The sequence below is a fragment of the Phyllostomus hastatus genome, unplaced genomic scaffold (genome assembly GCF_019186645.2).
Source record: "Phyllostomus hastatus isolate PE091 unplaced genomic scaffold, TTU_PhHast_1.1 phas_contig_1455, whole genome shotgun sequence".
Taxonomy (NCBI): domain Eukaryota; kingdom Metazoa; phylum Chordata; class Mammalia; order Chiroptera; family Phyllostomidae; genus Phyllostomus; species Phyllostomus hastatus.
The window spans coordinates 30,631-41,354 of NW_025333601.1; positions in this window are offsets into that span (position 1 = coordinate 30,631).

The following is a 10,724-nucleotide window of genomic DNA, read 5'->3' on the forward strand; positions in this document are numbered from 1 at the left end:
CAAATCAATGGCTTTATTCTTTGAAATATTTTTCCATAACATAGCCTTTACACAGTGTGCTTTTTAGTTTATTCCAACATAAATGGAGTATATTTGCTTAAAACTTCAGGGTTTGATGATTTTTGCTTTCTTTCCCTTGTAGTTATACTGTAGTTAAATAATATTTATATATATGCATATGTATTAGCTTCCTCCTTAGCAGTCTGATGTAGCATAGCCCACAGTGTACTGCGTGAACAATGACAATGAAGTTGAAATACATGAATCTTAGCTCAGTAGAAAAAGATTGAAATAGTTTTACTTGTTTCAACATTTAATAATAAAAGCACACTAAAAGAATATATTTCAATTGTGGAATAACTTATACAAAAAACAGTTGGGAATGACATATTTGAAAAAAATTTCATTGAGTTTTAGAATGGAGAAATGATTAAGGGAAAACAGACTTTAATACAAAATCAAGCCTTTACAGAAATTATCAAACAGAATGTGTGTAATGAAAGGATAACCATAGGTAACCTGTGAAAGAGGAATGTTTTTATACTCTGGATATATATTCCTTTTGGTTTTGTAATAGTCAATGTCTCATTTTTGTTCTGTTCTCCCCAACTGCTATAGACTTTGTCCAAACAGCCAGATGGCAAGCTCAACACTGAACAGCCTTGCACACCCCTGAGTTGCTCATCCAGAATCAGTGCCTGGCATGTAAAGGTGCTCCGGGGTGTTTGTAGATGAATGAGTGGACAAATGAATGAATGGAGAAAACAGCTAGACCCGAAATTCTCCCCACCCCAGGACATGACCAGCAGAAAAGATTACATCTATGCATGTGTGTAGCTACTGTGGGAACCCTGCTGAACCCTGTGACATTACTATTCTATCTCATTTTACAGTGGCATAAATCAAGTCTCCTGAAAATTAAGCAGCTGACCTAAGGTTTCTTGACTCCTAGGAGGCAGAGCCAATCTTGGAATCAATTCCATGGGATCCACAGAGCCTAGGACCTGCACCCTGTAGCTGGACTGTTGCAATGCAAAAGGCAGAGAAGCCCCCCTAGTAACCCTGTTGCCAAGCACTCTGTTGGTAGCACCTGCCTTTTAGCAATAGATGTCCAGGTTTCCAGTACTGGCTTGAAAGAAGCCAGTGCAACTGCCAGGGCCTCATGATTGCTCTATGGGTGGAGGGTTGTCCTACATGGTAGGTTGTCCCAGGGCAGCCATGTCTGTTGCTGTAGTTGCCATGTGACAAGTGCTTCTTCGATTGGGTCAGGAATGACAGTTGGCATTGCTCCCAGGACACCATGGACAAGGGGTGATGGAGGGGAATGGGGGGTGAAGAGAAGAGAGAGAGGAGTTCTGGTGCCTACTCCCCAAGCCCTCCCTGCTTCTTCTCTGCACCCAGACACCCTGGATGTGCAGGAAAAGAAAAGCCTAATATGGCTCAGGTAGCAGGGAGGCTCATTGTCCTTGCAGGCCCCTGACGATGATGTGAACCCTGAGTAATGGTGGCCCCCAGATTCCTCTGCTGCCACTCCTTCATTGTGCCTTATCCTCCTTGGAGGAGCCCCACACTGCCCCCCAGTACCCCCTTCCTCCAACTAAGCAGAGCTTTCCCAACTGGAGAGAGAGAAAGAGAGAGAAAGGAAAAACTGCATCCCAGGACGGCTTGTAAAAGATGTTATTTGTGAGTATATATGGTAGGTTTATGCCTGAAATTCAGGCCAGAGGTCAGGGGAGACACCGCTGATCTTGGAAGTGAAGAGAAGGCCTTATGGGGAGTAGGGCCGATTTTGAGTAGGTGGCCTGCACAGGCAGCTGACCATCCAACAGAGATGCCAGCATTTGTCCCCTGCAGCAGAAGTGATGATCCCTGGAGACAGTGAGAAAAAAGCTGCAGTTAGCAGGTCTCCATTGGGCTCTAATTCCCTGTCCCTGAGGGCTATCCCCACCCCAAATCTATATACAGGCTCCCTAGACCCACTGCTGCCAGTTTGGCTTTGGGCACAGCTCTCAATATGTCCAATCTGGAGAAAGTTTCCTGTGCCCAGCTCAGCTATGACTAACACTTAAGCCATAACTGATGGAAGACTGAGGTGAGGACAGGATGCTATATCCTCCACAGACAGGTGCATGTCCAGCCCTCTGTCAGGAGCAGAGGCATCAGTGTCCCCCTGTGCCATCCAGGTGTCCTGTGGGGCAGGGTCGGAAGTCTGCACAGGGCAGTGATGCCAGAGAACTGGTATTTGTGGAAACCAAAGGTCTACCAATTTTGACTTAAAGTCGATTTTGTCTGATACAAGGAGAGCCCGGCTTGTTCTCTTTCATTGTTCACTTGCATGTAGTATCTTTTCTCATTCCTTCAGTTTGAGCCTGTGTCTTGTCTTTAAAGCAATGTGAGTCTCCAGTATGCAACATATACTTGGATCTTAGAGATTTTTAAATCCAACAAGCCACCTCTTGTGTTTTGATTGGCAAGTTTAATCCATGTACTTTGAGCATTTTTTGATGTATAAGGACCTACTAATACCATACTACTGTTTTCTTGCTGTTTTGTAATTATCTTGCTCTTCTCTTACTCTTGTTCTTTGCTAATTGGTGATTTTTCAAGGTCATATGCTCCGATCCCTTACTTTACTTTCATGAATTTACTATAGTTTTTTTTACATTGTGGTCACCATGAGTATTACATACATCCACTTAGAAATGTAAGTCTACAGTATACTGAAACAACTTTAACCACATGCAAAACTCAGTCCTTCCGCTCAAATCCTTTTATATCCAACACTGCAATTTACTTCTGTGTATATCGTCTGTTCCTTAAAAATCTTGGTTGTTTTAGTAAATTTCATACTCCTGTTCTTTAACATTTAAGTTAGAGTTAAGTGGTTAACATACCATTATATTATTTTACATAATTATTTCTCTAAATCTGAGCATATGTTTACATGTATTAGTGCATTGTATATTTTTGTATGTTTTCATGTTACTAATCTCTTTATTTCTGCTTGGACTGCTCTCAGCATTTGTTGCAACTCAGGAGTAGTGAGGATGAGCTCCCTTGGTTTTGGCTTATGTGAAAAAGTCTTTATGTTTTCTTGATTTCTGAAGGATAATCTTGGTAATAGATTATACCGTTATCTTTTTTTTCTTTCATCACTTTGAATATATATCATCTAAACCTCTTCTGGCTTGCAAAAATCTTGCTGAAAAATCCACCAAAATCCCAAAGGGAGTTCCTTTGTAGGTTGCTGTCCTTTTTCTCTTGCTGCCTTAGGATTTTCCCTTTGTCATTGATTTTAGATGATTTTATTATCGTGAATCTTGAGGAAGAGTGGTTTGGATTAAAATAATGGAGTGATTTTTTCAGCTTTATGAACTAAATGTCCAAGCTTTCTCCAGGGTTGGAAAGTTCTCTGCCATTGTTTCTGCAATAAGTTTTCTGTGGCCGCTCTGCCTGATCTGAGGAAGCACTCCTTCTTCTGGAAGGCCAGTGGTAGGCGCTCTCACTTTCTCATTCTGTTTTAGTTTTTGTTGGCGTTGTTCTCCTCTTGCTGTGTTGTTTCAAAGCTTCTGTCCATAGGTCATGGATAATTTCTTCTTTTGGTCTATTGTGATATTAATGCTCTCTATGGCACTTTTTATTTAATTCGTAGAATTCTTCAGCACCAGAGTTTGTGTTGGTTTCTATTTATTTCTTTTTAATGACATCTATCTCTTTGTTAATTTTTCCATCTTGATGGTGTATTGCTCTGGGATATCATTTTCCTGTTTGAACTGTCTTTCTCTGTTTTCTTTCAACAATTCACATTTTCTTAATTAGTCAATTTGAAAATGTTTGGTGATTAAATCATAGATCTCATGTCTTTGTGTTGGGTACTAGAAAGTTGTGAACTTTTGGTGATATCATGTTTCTTTGATTATTCATGTTCTTTGGAGTTTGTGTTGCTGTTTTTACATTTGCAGTAGCAGTTTCCACCTCCAAGCTTCACTGCCTTCAGAAGAGAAATACCCTTTGCCACTCCTGCTATTGACTCTGAGGCTTACCAAGACCTAGTATCATTTCACCTGCCCCCTGCTTCTTGTTGCCCCTTCTGACAGAATCCTTAAGCCTGTATGTCTTCTATCATGCCATGCATTAAATAGGTTGCTGATAGCCTCTTTTGTTTTCCTGAATGTGGTATTACAATTCAAATTTGTGGTTTCTGCCTTGCTTTGAGACTCTTACATTGTTTTTAATGGGCACTCTGTCTTCCAGAGCACACATATGCCTCTGTCCTTGGAGTGCACGTGGAGAGCCATGGTAGAGAGCGGAGACGGTTTACGGGGCACATGGTGTATTGAGGGTGCCCACAGTTCCACTGGGGTTGTGCAAATGTTATTTTCCATGTGGTTCATAAGCGGGCTTGTGATGAATTGAAAAATGCATTTGACAAAAACAACCTATTTTAATGATCTCTGAGAACCTTCTCTGACTTTTTAAAAATGTCTTCCTTACATAGGTCATGAAGCCAATTGGTTTAATACCCTGGAATCTGCTGAGGGCATTGAGTCCTTAGCAGCAGTCCGTATAGGTGGAGAAGCCAGGTGTTCACTTACTGTTACTCCCTTTTTCCCACAAGAAAATGGCCAGAAACCACAAACAAGAAGATTTCATTTTTATACTAAGATGTGCTGCTTGAGAGCGGGGGTAATTCTGGTACATTCAAGTTGCTTTTGTTACCTTCTCCAAAGCATCTATACTTTTTTCTTTTTTCATCACCAGTGTACTAGAACCTCTCTTCAGAACCCTGGAATTCTACAAAGACCCCCTCCTCCGTAGGTGACCGCCCACGTTGGTGTTCCCCAGTGCTTCCAAACTGTTGCTGAGAGGGGCTAAAACCGGTCCACAGGCTCCTGCAGGTTCCACATTCAGTAACCTGTCTGTCTATGACTCAATGTTCTGTTTGACAGGACTCCTCTTAAGTCACTTGGTGTGGTGCTGGATGCTATGACTGCTATGTAGGCAATTTGTTTGTTAAAGGATGTTGAAATTTTGTATTGGGCGAGGGAGAAAATGAAGTGCTTCTGATGCCACCATCATGCTAACATCATGACAACACTTCTTACATACTTTTTTTAATGGCAAGATTATAGAAATGACAAAGACGTCAGTGGTTGTTTGTGATTAGAGACAGGGTGAAGGGTAGCTTAAGAAAATTTCTTGTTTGGACAAAATAGTTCTATTTCTTGCCTGTGGTGTAGGTTATATAACTATATAAATGTGGTGAAATTGCATAGAACTATATACTCATGCACATACACAGATGAGTGCATGTAAAAATTAATGAAGGAGAGAGGTCAGCAGCCCTTCATCAATATGGCTTAGTTGAAATTTCCAGGCCCTCATTTTCTCTATATAACCATTGAATATACAGCAACATGTCAATCAAAGTGGCTTTACAACAACTGGAGTAATTGCAAGCAACATAGATTGTAAGCAAACATTATACAAGAGGCAATGGTGGACATTCTATAATGCCCTAAGTCTCAATTTGCTAAGAGAATACAGCAATTATAAATATATCAGAACTCTTATTGAATGAGGCAATCATTAGCAAAAACTGAAGGGAAAAAATAAATGTAGACACAATAATAGTAGGAGACTGATTCCTTTATCCATTATTGAATGTAAGGTATGGAAGTTCTTTCAAAGGTAACAGTAATTAAAAGAGGCATACTATGGAACTGGCCAAAGACAGGTATGGAGACCAAGGGAATATTATACAGAGTCCAGAAATAAATCCTTTTATACAGGGTCAACTGATTTTCAACAAGTGTGCAAACACAATTCAATGGGGGAAAGGACAGTTTCTCAACAGACAGTCTGGAAAAACTGTATAGTCACAAGTAAAGACTGAATCTTAACCTTAATCTTGTACCATACACAAAGACTAACTCAAAATTAATGGGACCGAAATGCATGATATATTATAAAAACCTTGCAAGGAAACAGAAAAATCTTCACAACATCGGTTTTTGCAATGATTCCTTTTAGATATGACACCAAAGCACAGACAAAATAGTTAAAATAAATCAATTGGACTACATCGATACTTTAAAAATCTCTACATCAAAGACATAATCAATACAATGAAACAGTATTCCATAGAATGGAGAGGATGAAATGTCATGTACCTGATAAGGAGTCATATCTAGAAAATATGGAGAATTTTTTTCAACTCAGCAACAACAACCAAAAAAATAACCTGATTATAAAATGAGAAGAGAACTGGAACAGGCAGTTCCCAGGGGATATGGATAAACACACACACACACACACACACACACACACACACACACATATCTATATATCTATATATATATCTGTATGTATATATAACTATATATATACACAGGCATATGAAAAGATGCTTAACATCAGTAATCACTGAGGATGTGCAAATCAAAGCTACAGTAAGATATTCTCTCACACCATTCTGATGGCTACAAAAAAAGCTGGGGGCTGAGAGTGGGGATGATAGATTTAGATGAATGGGATTAGTAGATGCAAACTTACATTTATAAGGTAAATAGGTACTGGAGACCTATGCACAACATAATAACTATAATTGAAATTGTTATATGGTATATTTCAAAGTTGTTAACAGAGTTGATCTTAAGAATAATCTTTGCAACACCGTGAATGGAACTGGAAAGACTTATGCGAAGTGCAATAAGCCAAGCAGTGAAAGACAAATGCCATATGATCTCACCTTTAGCTGGAACCTAACCAACAAAAGAAAAAAGCAAGCAAAATATAACCAGAGACATCAAAATTAAGAACAATCTGACAGTGACCAGAGGAAGAGGGGAAGGAATTTCAGGGGAGAAGGACGAAGGGTTTGCAGGAACAACTATAAAGGACATATGGACAATAACAAGGGGGGGTGGAAACAGGGGAGGGAGGTGGGCGGGCTGGCGTGTTGGGCTGGGTGGGGGGAAGAGGCAGAAAACTGTACTTGGACAACAATAAAAAATGAATAAAACAGAATAATCATCACAAGGAAAAAATCTTTTGCTTTCTTCTTTTCTTTTTTTTTTTTGTATCTGTATGTGATGATGGATGCCACCAAAACGGACATGTAGTAATCATTTTCAGTATAAGTCAAATCATTTTATACACCTCAAGCTTTCACAGTTTGGCATGTCCATTATAACTCAATAAGACTGGAAAAAAGTAAAAAGGAGACAAACAAAACAAGAAACCCAGAACATAATGAGTGTTGTCAAGGGTGTGGAGACAATTGTGCACTGTTGATGGAATATATGGTGGTGTAGCTGGTGTGAAAAACAGTATGATGGTCCCCAAAATAATAAAAACAGAACTACCTTATGAGTCAGCAATTCCTTTATGGATACATCTCCACAGGAACTGAACAACAGTCTTGTGTAGACGTTCATACACCATGTTCACAGTAACATTGGACACATTAGCCAAGAATTGGAGGCAACCCAGGTGTCCATTTGTGAATACACGTGTATGCAAAAAGGAGTGTGTAAATACAATGAATTATTATTCAGCTTTAAATAGGAAAGAAATTCTGACACATGTTACAATACGGATAAAACTCAACAACATTATGTTATGTAAATATACCAGTCACAAACAGAGAAATATTATTTACCCACTTACATGGAGTATCTATAGTAGTCAAATTCAGAAAGAAAGAATGTAGAATATTGGTTTCCAGGGACATTGGGGAGGGAAAATGAGGAACTATCATTTAATGTGGGTATAGAGTTTTAGTCTAGCAAAATAAAATTATGAAGATCTGTTGAGCAAGAATGTGAGTATAGGGAACATTACAGAAAGGTAGCAAATATAGGTAACTACATACTTAAAAGTAGCAAATGTGATGAATTTTATGTGTAATTGACCACAATTAAAAATTTAAAACAGAGACAAAATTGGTGAAATCTAAATATGGTTCCGTGATGGTACCAATATCAATTTCCTGGTTTTTATTTATTTATTTTATTTATTATTATTTTTAAAGGTTTTATTTATTTATTTTTTGGGAGGGAAGGGAGGGAGAAAGAGGGAGAGAGAGAAACATCAATGTGCGGTTTCTGGGGGCCGTGACCTGCAACCCAGGCATGTGCCCTGACTGGGAATCGAACCTGTGACACTTTGATTTGCAGCCAACGCTCAATCCACTGAGCTACCCCAGCCAGGGCTATTTATTTGATATTTTAAGTATAATTCAATAATACTTTATTTTGTGGCCCAAATAGTTTCTGCTATGACCCCTAGGAATTCTTTTTACCTGGTTCCCGTATCCCTTTGACATACCCCCATCATTTTAAGCACTTCCCTACTTTCTAGCACCACAATGCTCCAGGTTCATCTTGTACGTTTCCTACCCCTGTCTTACAATCAGCCTTTTCTCCTGTAGCCCTAGTTCCTTTTACAGGGGAATAGAATTACAGTCAAAATATGGTTACTAAGTGAATTTCTTTTGAGAAGGGACAAAGTAGAACTCACATTGCATCAAGACTTACAATTAACTATACTGTATACATGGAGCTGAAACAAAATAATATCAAACATAAAGTGTAAATTAAAAATAAAAAGGGACTTACTATAAAGTAATGAAAATACTGGTGAAATAAGATAGGTACTCACATAAGTGAAATGGGGTAGATATTTGAAATAGATCTACACATAACTGACACATACAATTGACTATTTTGAAAATACCATGATAATTCAATAGAAGAAGTGTGTTTTGAAAAGTGGTGCTGAGATAGTTGGTCATTTATATGCAAAAATTTCATAAAAAGAACTCAGTTGACACTTTTCACCTTATACAAAATTTAACATGAAATGGAGTCTAGAATTTAATGTAAATTAAAGTTCTAGAAAAAAGCATAAAGGAAAAAATTTCAACTTGAGTTTAATTTAAAATAAAAACAGAATTTTTTAGGATATAAAAATTTAAAATCATGGATGAAATAAACTGATTCAACTTTATCAAATGATGAATTCTGCCTCTCTAAATTTTTCAAAATTTGTTCTAAGACAATATTAAGAGAATAAAATATGAAATAAAACATTGGAAGACAATGTTTACAAAACACATGCCTGATAAAATACTAGAATTCAAGTCATATAGAGAACTATTATAACTCAATAATAAGAAAACAAAAAACCCAAAGAAATAGGCAAAATATTCCCATCAGTACTTTAATATAATGGATGTTTGGTTGACAAAAAAACATGAATAAGTGTTATTGGTATTTATTCATTAGGAAAATACAACTTCAAACCACCTTAAATTATACTACACCCTTATTGAAATGGTTTTCCAGACCAATGATACTGAATTCTGAAAACATGCAAGCAAATGGAATTTTAATACACTGCTAATGGTCCAGTCACTTTGCAACAACAGTTTGGTTGTTTACATATGAATAAGAAAACTACGAGTCAGTAGTTTGAACTTACCAGAGCATATATTTTAGTTTGGGTGCAGATCTCAAATTCATATCTAACTCATGATACTATTCTCTTTCCAGTATACTCTACTGGTTCTCTCTTAAAAAGCAAAAAATCAAACAGAAATGCATATGCCATTCATAGAAGAAATATCTTCAATGATTGATGGCATTACTTCCCAGCCCCAGTGGGCATGGCAGTGACTGAAGTTTGCAGGACTACTTGCTAAATCTGTGTGAGATGCAGGAACAGAGCATGCAAAACTCTGCTTCCTAATCTCCATCAGAAGCACTCATACTGTTTTACTCCAGCACCCTGTGCTCATACTCATGCTAATTTGGCAGTCTTCAGGTGACAGGGCAGAAGTGGAGGGTCTGGTGTATCTCATTGTGATGTACCCACTATTCCAGCCTTATGTCATGCAGAGGCTAGAAAACTGGTAGAGCCCATTAAAAAAAAACAAACACAAGGATATTCTGAAATGAAACAGAGAACCTAGGACTCCCAAGAAGCTGAGTTTTTAGAAGGAAAATTTATTGTACTTGTCTTCTGTGGTTGCTTTTTTGTTCTCATTATTAGGTAGCATGAACAGCATTCTTCTTTTCACAAACATAGTATGAGGGTCTGGAACAGTCAGAAACTTGCATCTTCCTTGCTGTTATCCTCGCACAGCTTCCAGTCTTTGTCTGTTGCCTGTTGCTTAACATAGAATAGAAAGATATAGATGAAGTAAAATATTAATTTACTATTGCAGACACCCTAAGTGATATTGTGCCACAGTTAAATTAAGGTGGTAGGTTTTTCTTAATTATAGAAACTATCCCTTGGAGCTCTAGGTTTTCTTAAAGAATAATTCATGAAGGATATAGGCATAAAGTTGAAAACCTCTGTCTCTCCATGTGCTCATTTACTGAAGTTAAGTGCTGTCATTGTGTGTGTACATGTGTATGTATACATACATGTATGTATACATGCCTATATACATATGGATGGACTTTCACAGTAAAAGCACAGGAAAGAATACATTTCAATTGTGAATTTAATTTATTCAAAAACTTAGATGGAACTGGAGAGCATTATGTTAAATGAAATACACCAGGAGAGCATTATGCCAAGGGAAATAAAAGACAAATACCATATGATGTCACCTTTAAGTGGAACCTAATCAAGAAAACGAACAAGCAAGCAAATATAACCAGACACATTGAAATTAAGAACAAATGGTCAGTAACCAGAGGGGAGGTGGG